Source organism: Schistocerca gregaria, chromosome 5, assembly GCF_023897955.1.
Source record: "Schistocerca gregaria isolate iqSchGreg1 chromosome 5, iqSchGreg1.2, whole genome shotgun sequence".
Lineage (NCBI taxonomy): Eukaryota > Metazoa > Arthropoda > Insecta > Orthoptera > Acrididae > Schistocerca > Schistocerca gregaria.
Window position 1 is genome coordinate 470,901,204 of NC_064924.1, and position 16,566 is coordinate 470,917,769.

At 41.0% G+C, this 16,566-nt stretch overlaps 2 protein-coding genes across 3 annotated transcripts in view; one reads left to right on the plus strand and one right to left on the minus strand.

Moving 5' to 3' along the window:
- The window catches only part of LOC126271862 (uncharacterized), a 34,220-nt gene extending 21,195 nt beyond the window's left edge, over nt 1–13,025 (minus strand). The window contains exon 1 of one of the 2 annotated variants that reach the window (XM_049974200.1): nt 12,868–13,025. The gene's annotated coding sequence lies outside the window, so the exon portion shown is untranslated. Of the gene's footprint in view, nt 1–4,349; nt 4,628–12,867 lie in introns of those variants that run through there. The other variant, XM_049974199.1, reaches the window with a different exon arrangement.
- The window catches only part of LOC126273386 (neural-cadherin), a 432,448-nt gene that overhangs the window by 329,048 nt on the left and 86,834 nt on the right, over nt 1–16,566 (plus strand). The window lies entirely within an intron of this gene.

A 16,566-nucleotide genomic window follows, 5' to 3' on the forward strand; every position in this document is an offset into this window, starting at 1 on the left:
ACTGTCTCAGTACACCGTAGGTAATAAGTACCTATTATTAAGTGGTAGCATAAGCGAGGGTAGTGATTTTAATTTACATACTTTTTTCAATAGTTTTATGTATTGTTTTGTACAACTATGTTTTCTCCACTCTTATCCCACACCCCTCTCCCTCCCGCCCAGTTAATATTTTTTATTCGCTCTCATTTCTCTTGGTCTGCTTGTTAAGATCTGTCAATATGTTCTGTGAAAAAAATGGTACTGGTTTGGAAGAGTACGGTGTTGGAGATGAGGGTCAGCTGCTAATTAGATTTTTCCTTAATTACGGATTTATGTATTACAAAGAGATCTAAACTGCAGGAAGATAAAATAACAAGGCACAATTTTATAGTCGCGTAACATTGAATTGCTTCGATTTGATTAGTTCTGCTGCAGCAACCACTTCATTGACGCCGAAATTTTATCATACGATAATTGCTGCTGTTAATTGGCTGTTTATGTACAGCAGTGCTTTTCTGACATGTAAAATATGACATTCATCGGCATGTTATTTAAATATACTCCGAGCTGTTGATCCAAAACTTCCCCCAGTATTAGGTGAATATTCGAAGGAGACTCTCCGAAAGAGGTTCGCTATTGCCCTACTAATTCTTAACTTCACTCTCATCAATAATTAGCTAGATAACACACACGTAAATGGAATACTGGTGCTTGAAAAGTGTGAAGGATCCCACTTCAAAGAGTTGATGTGCCATATTCGTTGTTTGTTGCTGTGAGCGTAACAGGTTATTTAAGTTGTATTTAAGCACGTATTTGGTAATTTAGACTTTTATCCTCCAGAAAATTCGCTATTTTAATGGAATTGCATATAAAAGTATCTGACAAACGCCGTCTCTTTTGGAACTATATGTTGCACGCAAATGTCCGTCATTATGACAACGCCAGACAATACCTTTGCTGGTATGGGAAACACGCATATTAATCGCCGTAGATTCAAAATTTGAGGCATAATTTCTTTTGCTACTAATGCCTTAACTTAAGGATTTTTTCAAATTATGTTGTAAAAGATAATGTATTTTTTATTAATGAAAAAAATCCCATAATGAAAGACATTACATACACACAAAGATGGCTTTCAAAGCTAAAAACAATCATTTGCAAACTCCTGAGTATTCTCGCACTCTTGTACTTAGACTAAAATATCCTGAAACTTCATTTATTTAAATTTCTGTATAGCTATGAAGTCTAACCATGTATTTCACAAGGTTTCCTGAGAACATAAATCTTTGAGGAGCTGACTAGAACCAATGGCTGTTTTCATCCCCGTACCTCTGGCGAGCCCTTGTCGCGCAACTGAGGAATTATTGTCACTTTCACTCTCTCGTGAAGTAACATCACATTCTTCTTCACATTGAGCTGCTAAATTCAGTGTCAATTCAGGATAATTATAGTATTCTTTTATTTAAGCATTGCCTACCAATAAGAGAGAGAACGTAACACGACCTAGTGGCAGTCACCTCAACGAAAACACGACAGCTAACAAGCTACAAATGTGGTATCAGATACACTCTAGCGGCCGAACACGTTAACTATCAGTGATGAAACAGTTATAGGTAGGGTTTTAATTTTTCGAAGGTCGCTTCTTAAGTTGCCCGAGTATACTCGGGATTTTAAGTTTCTGTCAAAATAATAATAAAAAGATAATTCTGGGTTGTATGTTATTCTTCGTGCAGTGGAATAAAACAGCAGTAAAATTGAGACAGCGTGGTAATTTCCTGCAATGCAGGAGAGACAGCATACGAGAGACATATTGCCGGCAATCTCGGGTATCAATGTCACCTGAAACCCGTCGCAAGTGCAGCTAAGAACTTGTATGCAGAAACAGTGGGCGGCGGCAGTTGTAAAAAAGTTTGAATTTACTAAATTTGGTTTTTAACCATTTTCGTGGGAATGATACAGGAAAAAATAGATTTTCGTTAAAGACAAGTATGCTGTGTACTACTTCCCAGTTTAAATTTCCTACGTATATGTAAAGTCGTTTTTCTTTTTTCATGTTGGCCACTTAAGATGCACATTTAAACTTCGTAATCGGCTTAATGATTTCTGCCTCCCGCATTCACTACAGTTTGTTTCAAGTCCTCTTTTCACTTCTAAGTGTTGTTTTAAAAACCGCATGAGCAACAGCATATGGGATTGCGGCTGCTGGTTCCCACCGTTCTCTCTCTCTCTCTCTCTCTCTCTCTCTCTCTCTCTCTCTCTCTCTCTCTCTCTCTCTCTCTCTGTGTGTGTGTGTGTGTGTGTGTGTGTGTGTGTGTGTGTGTGTGTGTGTGTGTGTGTGGCGGACTTGAGTACTGGTAGAGGTATAGTTCTAGAATAATTAGGCCATAAAATTTAAATGCACGTCTCCACTTCATAGGCCCCTCAGACAACCGGTAACAATTTACGAGACTACCTCATTCTGGTTAGGCACCAGAAATTGTAACTTAGGGTCACGTTGTTTCTTGAATACCTCAAAAATCACCAACTGGACTCCTGTCTATTGTGATTATTAACTGGCCAAGTATTTGTTTCTACGAAATCTCAAAATGCTGATTACTGCAGAATCAGAGTATCAGTGGTATCTTTGTATGCCTTCTTACTGTTAACAACTCCAGCTTTGAACTCACTTTTCGGAATGTTGCGTGTCCCTGAATAACGTAAAACAAGATGTTTATTCCGCCGTTACATACTGGTAGTTAAATGATACCGGTGGTGTACTTAACCTCCTGCTACAATGCGGAATATCAGGACGCAAGTTACAAGGGCATGTCCTGTACAACACTTTGCTTCTTATGAATCAGGTTCATTTGGTTTACATACAGGAACGCATTATCGCTGTTGCCTGTGCAAACGAAAACATCGATTGTATGCGATGAAAACCTTATAACTTCGTCTGCCTGAAAACTCAAGTTCAGTAACCAGTAGATCCATAATCCGATATTTAAAAGGGCATGATTTCTCAAATCTTTCAGTAACTGGGTTTCTATTACACAGTTACACTTGTAGCAACTTTCTGTATCACTTTATATAATTTTTTAAGAAATATTTTCTTCACCCGCAAAATTAAAAAAAAAATCTGAGTTGCAATGTGTCCATTGCCTACTATTTACATGGCGTGTTGGATGCGTCACCACCTTGTCGAAGTGTAATAGACAACCGGGCCGAGGCCAGCCATATTGGCACATTTGAGCATTTTTGAATCTTGTTTCCTTATGGAAGCTGGACTGTATTTTGGAATTTATAGTTATTCAAGCAGTACTTTCCAATCAGAGAACAGAAGTGGAATTGTAACAGTCACAATACACTGGGTTGGTGACTGAGGTGTTGTACCAGTACTCATAAATCAGCCTGACAAATGACTGAACTTATTAAAATTCAAATCAGTTAATATTTATAGGCGGTTTTTTTTTAGGCACAGTTTTTCTGGAGCTATGCGCAGTGCACCTATGTCATGTAATTATCTCTCATGAATTTTACAAAGAGAGATGTGCAAACCTGTAGCAATGCTATTACTAACAATTTTATACCAAGCACATAGATAAGTTAAACTAAAATACTAATCAATGAAAAAGGGTGTATTTTCAAGACTTTTCATACCACCCACCCCCAAACAAAAAAAAAAAAATCGGTGGGACAAAGAAATCTGTAGACACCCCTTAGCAAGTTTAAATCTATAACTGTTACAACACGATAATTATGAGTAAATAAAAAGAATTCAGGTGGGATCCTCTATTCCAGAAAAATCATGAATAAGCTGGCAATCCAAGCAAACTGAGAACTCAAATAAAAATAATTAAAACGATCCTACACACGCATCTATTTATCGGCCGACCGACCAACTTCATGACAGCCTTCACAAATGCAACAAATGGGGCTCTGCTATCATGGCGTCGCCCTATATCTACTTGTTGTTTGTTACATTCGTTGAGGCTGTGTTAGTCGACATGCTGCTTCGTATATCAAAGGCCCAAAACTTATGTCCCATGATAATTTATAACTGCCAGAGCCGAAAAAATGATGAGAGAAAGTTGATGGCAGAGAAATGGCTTCAGCAGACGAATAAATTCACTCACACTGCTTGATCGCCTCAGTTACTACGTAAAATAATTCTTAAAACCTAAAACGTAATTTATGAATTCCAGAGGAATGCGTCATGGTATGTAAACTTCATGCACGGACATTTTTGACATTTGTTTTTTTTTCCCTAAAGTACGGTTGCGTAAAACGCCGCCTCCCAAGCTACCTTTCTGAGGGACTGTTTACTGTATTAGGTTCTCTAATTTTGTTTATGATACTACCACTGTCAGCAAGCAATTGCGAGGCCGCCTTACCAAATGCTTTGTGTTCTCCGCTTTGCCCTGTATCTCAGGAGACTATAAGTAATCAGCGTTCCCTAGCACCAACAGACCATTCTGTCGCAGAATCAAAAATCACGTGAGTACACAACCAACGGCCAGAGTAGTGTAACGCGTCGCCTGAGGAAGCACACACACAGCCGAGCGATGCGCGGAGAAAAGACTACTTCAGCCAGCGCATGCGCACTAAGTCAATACCGTGCTCGTGCGCAGAACGAGATACTACGAACGTGCTAGAAGCTTGTTTATCATTTAACTTTACGTGTATGACTTTCGATTTGTATACGTAGTGCCTTAACTGAGGAAAGTTGACGTGTTCGATTTCACTACATCTTTTGCTTTATTTTAGCATGCCACAAAGAAGACACTAGCAATAATCGGTGAGAATGTCTGATCATAAGAATTAAGCCATTTTTTCCGGCTAGGTGAAACTGACTCCTAAATTAGAGTGTCACTGCAGCGGAACCCTTTCTGTGTCATCGACATCAGCTTGTCAAAACAAGCCACGTCCTTTCTCACGAAGTTATGAAATTCCTGACGATCTTCGGGTGTCAGCTCATCCATTTATTGGGGCTATATGCCCCTGCTGCCTTCTTCCCAACTGGGGTCGAACGCAACTACGTCTGGCTTTTCGTCGTCGTCATGCCCCTCTGTTAATGGTCACGACTATTATCAAGGCAATACCTGCAAAAATGACTGCGTCCTCTATGTGCAAAAACAAAATGCAGTATAGACATAAATCTGGATAAAAGTATGCTTGGGCAAGAAAGTGTCATGATGTAAAATGAGAAAGTCACAGTGGTTGGCACATGGGACTCACATTCAGGAGGACGACAGTTCAATCACGCGTCCGGCCATCCTGGTTTTGGTTTTCCGTGATATCCTTAAATCGCTTCAGGCAAATGCTATCCTTAAATCGCTTCAGGCAAATGCGGTTCTTTTGAAAAGGGCACGGCCGATTTCCTTCCCCATCCTTACCTAATTCAGTGGGACCGATGACCTCGCTGTATGGCCCAAATCGACCGACCGAAAAAGTCACATTTACATCGGAGCGAATACAAACGAATGTGTAACAGTGAGCGGTAATTCTTTCTAGTTTAAACACTATAGTTGAAACTGAATTAGTTGATCCCTTACAGTTGCAGTGGGCTGGCGAGGAAGCTTCGCGGGCCTACTGAGGTAGGTCAATAACGCAGCGGTCAGTGACGCAGCGCTGTTTTGTAAACGTCTCTAAGGCAACGCCACAGTGTTGTCGCAGCCACTGCTGCTTCGCACTAGAAATTTCTCATTCTTGAGGATGTTTAGGAGGAGTTTGTTGTCTTTAGACATTTACTCCACTTAGATGGGTTGAGGTTTGCTGGGACGTTTAGGAATAACTGGGACGGGTGTGCGTACTGGATTCCTATGATCGCCGGTCGGAGACAGGCGGCAGGTCACGTGAATTGACAGGTATGCGTCGGTTAGGGGCCTTTACTTGACTGGCCCTGTCGACGCCTGGGACTGTCAGTCAGCGACTGATGATGGTGATGGGTGTCAGGCGCGGTGAGGAGGGTCTTCTATGTCCTCCTGCCGTCAGGGTGCCTCTTCTTGTTGTCCTTCTTCTTCTTCTTGTGGAATGTGTCTGCTTGTGACACTTTCGGATGTGTCACATCCTCCCAGCTGGCCGCTTCGGCGGTCCTCGCCCCCTTGTTCCTGACTTGCGTTCTCCTCTTCTTCTTCTTGTTGTTCTATTGAGACGAAGAGAGCTTCCCACTGGACAGGCGTGAGAGGAGGGCGGGCGTTATAGGACCTCAGTGTATCCAAGTGAATGGACACTACCTTCTGCAGCTGCGTCTTGGAGAGGGGGCAAGGGGCCTCCTCCATAATGACGATTGTCTGAGCGGCTGCGTCTTGTGTTTCCACCCTCGTGGCTTCCTGTATTACTACGGGTTCCACGGGGGCGGCAGTCTGCGTGTCAGCATCCTTCTTCTGTGCTGGATTGGGCTGGCTGGCCAATGCATCACGGAGACTGTGCATCAGCAGCCGAGCCTCGGCTAGCTCAGCTTGTAGTGTTGCCCTCTCTTCCGCCATTGCGGCTTTGAGGGCAGCAATTTCTTCATCGGCGGCGGCGCGGACCCTGGCGCACGCCTCGCTGACTGCGTCAGATGGTACAGCCACGTCATCGGCCACCAAGGATCCGCCAAAGGCGGGGTATGGCGAGGACACAACGGCCTCGGCTGTCTCCGCTTTCTTGGTGGTCTTGTGTCTCCGTCTAACCTTGTCGCCGCGGCTCCAGTTCTTGATGTAGCTGCAGCTGCGGGAGTTCGCGGCATGAGGGCCGCCGCAATAGGCGCAGCAGCGTGTGTCGTCTTTCTTGGGGCAGTGGCGCGAATCGTGTGCTTGCGCACAACGAAGGCATGCCACTGCATTACGGCAGTACTTGGCAACATGACCAAGTTTTTGGCAGCGATAGCACTGCTCCTTCCGCTCCGCCGTCTTCTTGCGTTCCCCGCCTTCTGATGCACCGAGCACGAGGCCCAGCAATTGCAACAGGGCAGCAGCTTTGCCTCCCTTTCCGCATCGTCCGTACATGCTGGGGAGCTAGCGCTAACATGCAGCGATCAGCTCACCTCCGCAGCCTGAGCGGGAATGTAGACGGATCCTGTTTAATCCTGCAGCCGTTGGCGCTTCGCAGTTCAAAGCTCACAACAGCGCTGCGAGCTGTCGGTGATTCTAAAGCAATCCGCTGTCCGGTTGCGGGCCGGAGGATGCAATGCGAAACGTTTTCCTAGGCGCGGAACGTTCACGTCAGAACGTAAAAAAAAAAAACGAAAGTAGTGTTTTTCGTAATTTGGCAGCTGTACATGATAAAGTGATGCGAGAACTACCTTCTGGCGCCGTTTTTTAATTGAATGAAAATTGTGTGCTATTGAAATAGAGAAATATTTGGACATTTAAGAAAAGTTGATTTTTCACACTACTCAATATTTATCATTCCATATCTCATAAACTATGTCTCGAACAACAACATAATTATATAACAGTCTTCAGTAGTATACGTCACTAACGTCTGCAAACTTTCTGGTCAACTGAGTCAGTAACATAGAAGTAACAAATCAAAGTTTCATTTTTGACGCGGAGCTTTTACGAAAGTAACATCCGAAATTGTAGTAAGCGCCAATTTTTTCTCTCACGTTTTTTGTGGGGGGGGTGAAAGCGAGAAAAAGTTTCAGAAAGGTTTGAATTTAGTTTTACAGTTTGTTTGGAGTTGGTGGATGCTACAATTTCTCCTAGATGAAAGCAGTATTGCGTGGTTCATGACCGCGATGTGCAGGAACGTTTTACTAGCACGGGACGACAGCTGTGAGGAGAAAAAGAAAAAAAAAAAGAGATGCCAAGCGATCATGTAAAGAGCTGTTAATTTTGGTACTCTTAAAGTATATGGAAGTTAGGGAAGAGGAGGATGGCTGTACATTATTGAGAAGAGAACTCAAAAAGGGCAAAGCAGTCAAACAAATGCTCTATCATATCGAAGATCAAGGAGCATATAACATTTTAGTAACAAAACATTTGCTCGACGACGCGGATAAGCGTAAGACATTTTTTTTCTGGCTCATGTCCAATCCGTTTCATTATCTTCTTTCAGTAACTGAAGGCAGGCTGAAAAGTAATCACTGTAACCGAGTGACGAAACCAATTACGCCAGCAGAAAAGCTCGCAGTTACGGATAAATTTCTCATTAACAAGTAAAGTTATTCTAAATTGTCAGACGACATGACGAACTGTCGATTGTTCTATGTACTGTTGGCTACTGTTCCAGTAGAATTAATGCTGATTTGCCGAACTTCTCCTACGTACAACACATGTGTTGACGTTATTGGATCGTATTGGATTACTTTCTTTTCAGACTAATTAAAATGTATGTATGTGTAGTTTTTACAGTTTCCGAACGCATGGGATGGGACTGAGAATGGGACAAAAATATTGATTCTGTAGTGTAAATGGAATATGTTGCGGCAGGAAGAAAGAAATTAAACTATATGACGTAAAATGGGAAGCGTTTTTCACTTATTGTAGGTTGCGAAGTCTGCAGTAATGACATTGTAGTAGTACGTAAGGCCCTGCTCAACACTTGAGATAGAAGAAGGAAGGCAAGATGACCGTGTGCTGCTGCAGTTCTCGTACCGAAATACGAGTTGTTGGTATATACTTGATGTCTTCGATTTATGGTTTCCAAGTCCAAACAATGCTGCAAATTTGTTTTTAGGCTTCGCAGATAAGGTCTGCTCTAAATTTTCTGCCTGTTGCTGCCATGGATTTGAAGAAAAAATCAGTTTCGTCCTCAATTTGTCTGTCAGTCCTCCCGCCTTTCTTTAACGAGTTCCTGTTGTAAACTGTTACTCAGGAGGCTTTTTTTCCTGCGGGTCCATGGACGAGCGTTAGAAGGGCTGTCAGGTTCTCCTCCAAACAAGCAAACTGCGACAGAAGACTCCTGGAGCAAGCAAGCGTTTCCTGCAGGTAGAGCCCGCAGTGTCACTGAGTTGTCCGCAGTCTGGGAAAACGGTCTGCATTGTGCGAGTAGGAAGTGCGTTTTACGCAGCGGGTTGTGGGGAAATTCCCGCAGCTAGGAAAAGCGTTTACACAGTCTCGACTACAGGTGCGCAAGCGCAAACAGCACTCCGTCTTGCGCGGTTCCGTTGGTTGTTGGTTTTTCGCAAACCATCAAAGGACATTCGCGTCTTTCCGCTACGGCGCTAGAAGCACACAAGGGTGTCTCATACAACCTTCTCTACTTTTATTGTTGCTGTTGACATTAGTTGTGTGAGTGTGCGTTGTATGATTTCCGATTCGATTTTGAAGTGTTTACATGCCAACCCAGAAGCGGTATTGGAAAATTGGTTTACGAAATCGTTTTGGAATTCATGTAGCCGAGGTGAGGTTGTTGGGTAGGCCGATAAATCGGAGCATGTATACTGTATTTTAAACAACAAATTTTACAGCATACATAACATTTGACATTCTTCTTCTTTACGATTGTGAAATAAATCTATGGCTGGCTGGCTATCAATTTATGTGTGCGGATTAAACAGCTTGGAGAAATGGAATTAGAACCTTCACATATTCACTCTTCTGTTATTTCAATAGAAAGTTGGGTGATTTAGTATTTTAGTCGGCCAAGTTGGTGCCCCCTTACATATAAATCATAGAGCCACGTTCTACCTCTGTGCCAACAATCCTTATTTCCACAGATGCAAGAACACTGGCGTCCAGTACTTTTAAACGTGTGAAAGTAACTATTTATTCCTTTCGTAGTGCCAATACCGGGTAATCATTCTCTTCACACACTACAGGCAAAATACAGCCTCGCACTTTTTGGGGTGTTGGGAGTGCACGCCTATCATATGGACAGTTTTGTATGTTATGTGTCTGGGAAATTCGACTAATTGGAAATAAATGGGTTTTAGTAAATCTCGATTAAAATTCACTTAATGAAGACGTGTGTAGGTAGATCCACTTGTATTATTAAAAAAAAAAAAACAGTGGCAAGCACACTTAGACATTCTCATGTACACATATTTTGCAGCTTTTTTACTGAGAAGAAAGAAGAACAATTAACGGTCAAATCCACTATGCCGCCATTCCATCCGCCACACAGTTGTGGCACAGGCAAACATATTTCGATACTGCAGAATACTGACCTACGTATGTTTGAACCTTTATTGAACGATACATCACTCCATCCAGCCGAATATTTTTAAAAACAAAGTGTAACCTGAAACTTCCTGGCAGATTAAAACTGTGTGCCGGACCGAGACTCGAACTCGGGACCTTTGCCTTTTGCGGGCAAGTGCTCTACCATCTGAACTACCCAAGCACGGCTCACGGCCCGTCGTCCCAGCCTTAATTCCACCAGTACCTCGTCTCCTCCCTTCCGAACTTCACAGAAGCTCTCCTGCATACCTTGCAGAAATAGCAAGCACACTTCAAAAACGCCTGTGTGTTTACAAGGGAACGAAAATCGATTGTTGAAGTGGTAAACCGGGAGCTGCAAACGGACTTCCAGAATCGATTTTGGAGCGTTTACATGACCAACCACAAACTTTATAGTGCGCGAAAAATGAAGTGACCACTAGATGCGCAATCGGCTGGGAAAGAGTGGGGAGAGCGGTAGTGGGGGGTCGCTCAGAGCGCTGTAGAGGAAATGCGCCGTCATAAACTGCAGCATATACTCACATTTTTTTGGTAAATATCAAGTAAGGTCCTCCACGCCCACGCTTACATGGGACCGCTCAAAAAAATCTACTGTCATCGCAGGTTTCGTTAGCGTCCAAAAAGAATTCCGACGAAAACGTAACGATTTATTTTCGCCTGGCTTGTTAACCATTTGTACCTTCAGAGAAGCGTCATGAGTGGCGAATTTTGAGTAAAAGCTAAACATTTCTCTAGGTACCATGTCAAAATTTGCTTCTTTTGTCAAACACACCTCACTAACATGTGCATACAAAAGTGTGTGAGAATTCTGAAACAGAGGTTTATTATGTTTATTAAGTGAGGAACCGAGGAAAAATAAAGTCTGTAGGTTATGAGAAAGCACATCCTCAGTACAAAATAAACATGTAAAGTATTCACACGTGGTGTTCAAAAACCCATAGCATTTTTCGTTTCATCAGCCACCAATAACACTAAACAATTACATTCTGTCACCGAAAAAGTCTGTAGTTATTGGGATAGCACGGTAGATAATGAAGTTTTACTTAATAACGATATGGTAAAATACTCTCCTCTTTATGTGCTAGCATTTGTCAAAATCTCATTTCGATACCTGAAACCGTTTATGAAACGTGAGTAATGTTGTGGATATTTCACTCTGGTGGCTTTATCGCTGGTGCGGCGCGATCGCAAATGAGTGTGCTACATCGGCTCAATTTGCTTGAGATTGGTGATAGATGGAAACTTAAACCTAAGTCTAGAGAAAAAAAAATCAATATGTTAGCTAAATTTTATACGTAACAACATGTTATGTAATATGCATCAAACACGAAATCATAGCGAACTCTGTTTTTCATTGCACACTTTCCCGAATTTAGCGCAGTAGCGTGCTTTCACGTAGATGTCACAATAACTATGACCATTAACGAAATGACGGTCACATCATCATGAACCTGACATATAAAGCTGTAAGTGAAGCAAAAAATTATTTTTTTGTCGCATAGTTTCTGTAACATCGTTTGATGAAGATTGCACTGTGCGCGCGTCAATTCTGCCATCGCTGACTCTGAAAGGTGAAAAAAAAAAAAAAAAAAACATATTGGCCACCCCTTGAGAATAAACGAATGAACTCGCCCAGCGCGTTGGATGAAAACTGGTCAGTGCGCATCGCTCACCGTATGCTGCGCGAGCTACGGCGTGAAATCCGTTTACGGCCACCATGTAAACGTAGTGACTGCCAGTCTGAAACAGACATACTCATCTTGTAAATGTTGGTAAACCAAATGTTACGTGAGTTTCCAGGTAGCATTGTCGTCAAACGCTAGGACGTCGACAATTGTTAAAAAAAAAGTTGATTGCCCGATGCGGGTAAGTGCTTGTTACGAAAGTCGTGGATTTTCAGCAACCGTCAATTTACTTCAGTTCTGTACTTAAGTAGGTAGTATTTGGCCAGTGTTGCGATGTTGAAATAAGTGATGAATTAATTCCAACATTAAAGCAAATCTAAACCTCTGAGTTTGGAATTCATTTAAGCGTCACAACACTAGACAAACAATGTATTTATAACAGTACATACTCATAATATTTTACAGAATAAGACAAAGACGAAAATTTTACGCAGTGTTTTCGCTCTGAATGTTGTTTCTTAAGCACGAAACCTCACAATCAAATGAAAAGATTCATTTACTGAATCACGGATCCCAAAAATTTCATTATCAATGTTTGAGAATAATTGTTGAATTCCTTTATGATCAGACAAGAACGCTAAAATACCTATTGATTTTACCCACTCTAAATTCAGGAGCAATGGATCTGTTCAGAAAGAGGTTAGTAGCATGATATTGGCCAGTCCCCGTAATCTCCGAATACTTTGGTGTATATTATGTAAATATTTGCGCGTAAAGTACGAAAAATGCAATGGAATCTATTCCCATAAAGGATTCAATTGACGTTAAAAATGACTAAAGTATACGTTGTAACGCTTACCGAATGAGAACTGGAAAGTTATAAACCAGCAAAAATGAATTTATCTGCAATGTTTCGAAAAATGAGAATGGGCCTACGTTGGCATAAAATTATCTGATGATTACCTTAAGTCCATAAGTGTTTTGTTTAAATCGAAGGACATTATATCTTTAAACGAGATCATACTTTAAGCCTATCCTCTAAAACGATGATGCACATTTAAGCACTGAGTCACGTGGATTCAGCCATCATGACAATTATCTAAACTAAGTCGTACGTAGTTTCAAAGAAACCAACGTAGCATTGCACATTTTTATTTTGAATATAAAGTACCCCTTACCTACGAAGCAGAATGGTGGGTCATCTGACGCAGAATCATTCGTTTATAATATGGTGCCAAATGAGACATTTTGTTTCCAGCACCAAAAATATCGCGGCAAATTAAACAATAGTCGATTAATCACGCCGACTCAGATTGATTTCAATTATTGGCTTCTTGAGCAGAGATACTTTAAGTCACAGAAGTACTATTCATGAAAATAGTTTCAAAACTTATGGAATTTACAGCAAACGTTTACAAATCAGAGAAGGGTATAGAATACCTTATCTTAAACACGAGCTTTTATCTAACACACCTGAAATTTAGATCGTGCGCTACTTTTGTAGAAGTGTGATACCGTACCATGCAATACGTAAAATACGACTTAAATGAAAATTTATTGGCTGTGCGCTAGTGACTGACTCAATTTGCAAGTAGCCTACACTCGCAAGCTCAAAGGCAACGCATGTTGTTTCATTTAAGTAACAGGCATAGCACTTGTTAAATTCATTCACATTCAGAAAAGAAGCACAGTGATACGAAAGAAACATTCGTACACCCATGTTTATCTACTTAGACCAGTTTTTATTTGTTTTTCCACTTTACTCAAATGTCTTACTATTTATTTAAAAGTGCATAAAATTGTATTCTGAAATAGAAGAAAGAAAGAAGAATTGGCGAGTCACAATATTTAATGAAGAAGAAACAAAAATAAATTGGCTCCAGTATGGCTACATTAAAGGGCTTCCTTTAGCCCCTAATATTTCATGAAAGGCCCTTTTGCTTCCGTTATGATCATTCTGGTGCGACCAATAGCTCTTCATGATTAACCTCTCCAAATCTCAGGTAATAACTATTTAACGAACCACACGTGGTGCTCTCCTCCACGACTTACCTCACGATTTATGACCGTTGTACCAAATATCTTATATTAACCCTTGATTGTGAAATAAGATGGAAACGCTACCTATTAACCATCCGACAGATAGCACACAACAGACTACAATCAGCCAAACATAGGGATTACATCCTGATCTGACCAATCCTCTGCTGTGAACATGTCACCTGGAACTCGGTCCCACCAACAGATAATTGAAAAGCATGCACTTCGTCTTACTTTCTGGGTTGTTTACCATCACCTATGAGAATTCTTTTGCAGCCTATCACTTTTCTCCACCTCCTTGCCCTATTGAAGACCACTCTGTATCCTATACTTCCTGCAAACTCAATCCCTCCTTAATTTACCAATTATTGTGTGGTCTCTTGCCCCAAATGCTCTCTTGCTTGCTCTAAATGTAGAAAGATGTAAGTTAGTGCTGATGAGTCCCGTAACCTCTGAATACAGCATCGCTGCTTGACACAATCACACTGACTAAATATCTAGACACAATGTTGCAAAGTGATATGCAATGGAAAGGGCATGTCAGGCTTGTAATAGGGAAGGCAAATGGCCATACTTGTGTTATTGGGAGAATTTTGCGAAAATGCACTTGTCTATAAAAGGAGGCAGCATGTAGATCACTAGTGCAGCTTATTCTTGAGACTGGTTGGGTGTTTTGGATCCCCACCCTGCTGGCTTAGTGAAAGACAGCAAAGGAGCTCAGAGGCATGCAGTTAGATTTGTTACGGTAGTTTGCTCAGCATGCAAGCACCTCTGGTACCTCTATGAACACTTCCCACCCACTCTATGCTTACTCTCTGTATCCTCATATACTGCGAATTTGACAGACTGCCATACCCTGATTACAGAATCTACCCTTACATCCACATCTACGTACATACTCTGCAAGCCACCACCATATGGTTCCTAACAGAGAGTACCACGTACCACTATTAGTCAGTTCCTTTCTTGTTCCACTCACAAATAGAGCAAGGGAAAAAGCCTCTGTACAAACCTTAAATTCTCTCATCTAGTCTTTATGGTACTTACACAAAATGTATGTTGACAGCAGTAGAATTGTTCTGCAGTCAGCTTGAAATGTTGGTTCTCACGTGAAAAAGAATGTCTTCTTCCTTCCAGGGACTCCCATTTGAGTTCACAGAGCATCTCCATAATGCTTGCATGCTGATCAAACTACCGTAACAAATCTAGCTGCATGCCTCTGAGCTCCTTCGCTGTCTTCCACTAAGCTAGCTGAGTGGGGATCCAAAACACCCAAGCAGTCTCAAGAATGAGTTTGCACTAGTGATCTGTGTGCTGCCTCCTTTTATAGATAAGTACATTTTCCCAAAATTATCCCAATAAAACAAAGTATGACCATTTGCCTTCCCTATTACAAACCTGACATGCCAATTCCATTGCATATCACTTTGCAACGTTGTGTCTAGATATTTAGTCAGTCGGATTGTGTCAGACAGCACACCGCTGATGCTGTATTCAAAAGTTATGGGACTGTTTTTCGTACTCATCAGCATTAACTTACATCTTTGTATATTTAGAGCAATCTGCCATTCATCACAGTAACTTGAAAGTCTAAGTCATTGTGTATCTTCCTACAGTCAATCAGCAACAATACCTTTGAAGTTCTTTGAAAGGGCACACTCTCCTTTAACTCCCCTAATAACACTGCGATAAATTGATTCAGTTGTGTCCAATGATGATTCATTCAGTTTTAAATTTACAACACATTACAATTCATTCATTGTTGTTGCACTGGCGTCAATATTACCCCAACTTAACGTGCTTGTTTATTAATTGAATATAATGTTTATCAAAATAGAATGCTGAATGTTACATTGAACAACTGGTGTACAAAACACCTTCAACAATTAAAATATTATTTCCCACTTATTTTTTCACCCGTGGTTAGGGTTCCTGCATTTTTTCCCCTATATATGTTTCTCTCTTTGTGTCAGGTATCCAAAGACATTTTGTTCAGTTTTATGGCAATAACACACTAAAATATATATTCAAGGTCCTTGCCCTGAGTACAACTGGGATCAATATGATCCCAATCTATATTTCTTTTTTTCTTGAATGTGATATTTATGAAAATAAAATCATTATTGTTACATGGAACAACTATAATGTATGTTTTATATCAGTTCATTGAATAACTGCCAATATATCCAGTGTATATGATCCCAGTGGTGCTCAGTGAGATAAAATAGTCCTCATAGTAGAGTGGTTAATTAAATTAATGAAGTATATGCATGGAATAATTCCCAGAACTTATATTTGGTGCAACAAAAGACATTGCATAAGTTGCATACAAAAATATGCAAATATCCTCTCCGTCCTTTCTCTATTTCAGGGCTCCCTTCCATTCTGTTCTCTTCTTGAATGTGGCCTGGCCCCTATCCTACCTATCTGTACTCTTAATCTCATCTTTCCCACCAACAATCTTCTCACATTATACATATTCCCACAACCTCACCTACCCAAACTACAAATTTTCATAAAAATTTCATTATTCCTAATGCAGGTCTATCCTATCAAGTGGTGGTGAAATGAAATGTAATGCAGTGCAGTGTGCTTATTGTAACTTTCTCGAAACTCATTATTGCTGTTTTTAAATGTCAGAAAATGCTTTTCTTTGTATTTTTTTAAATATCAGTGACATAAAGTGCCTTTCAATATATTTCAAAAACATTTGTGTTTTGTTGTGATCTTCAGTCCTGAGACTGGTTTGATGCAGTTCTCCATGCTACTCTATCCTGTGCGAGCTTCTTCATCTCCCAGTACCTACTGCAGCCTACATCCTTCTGAACCTGCTTAGT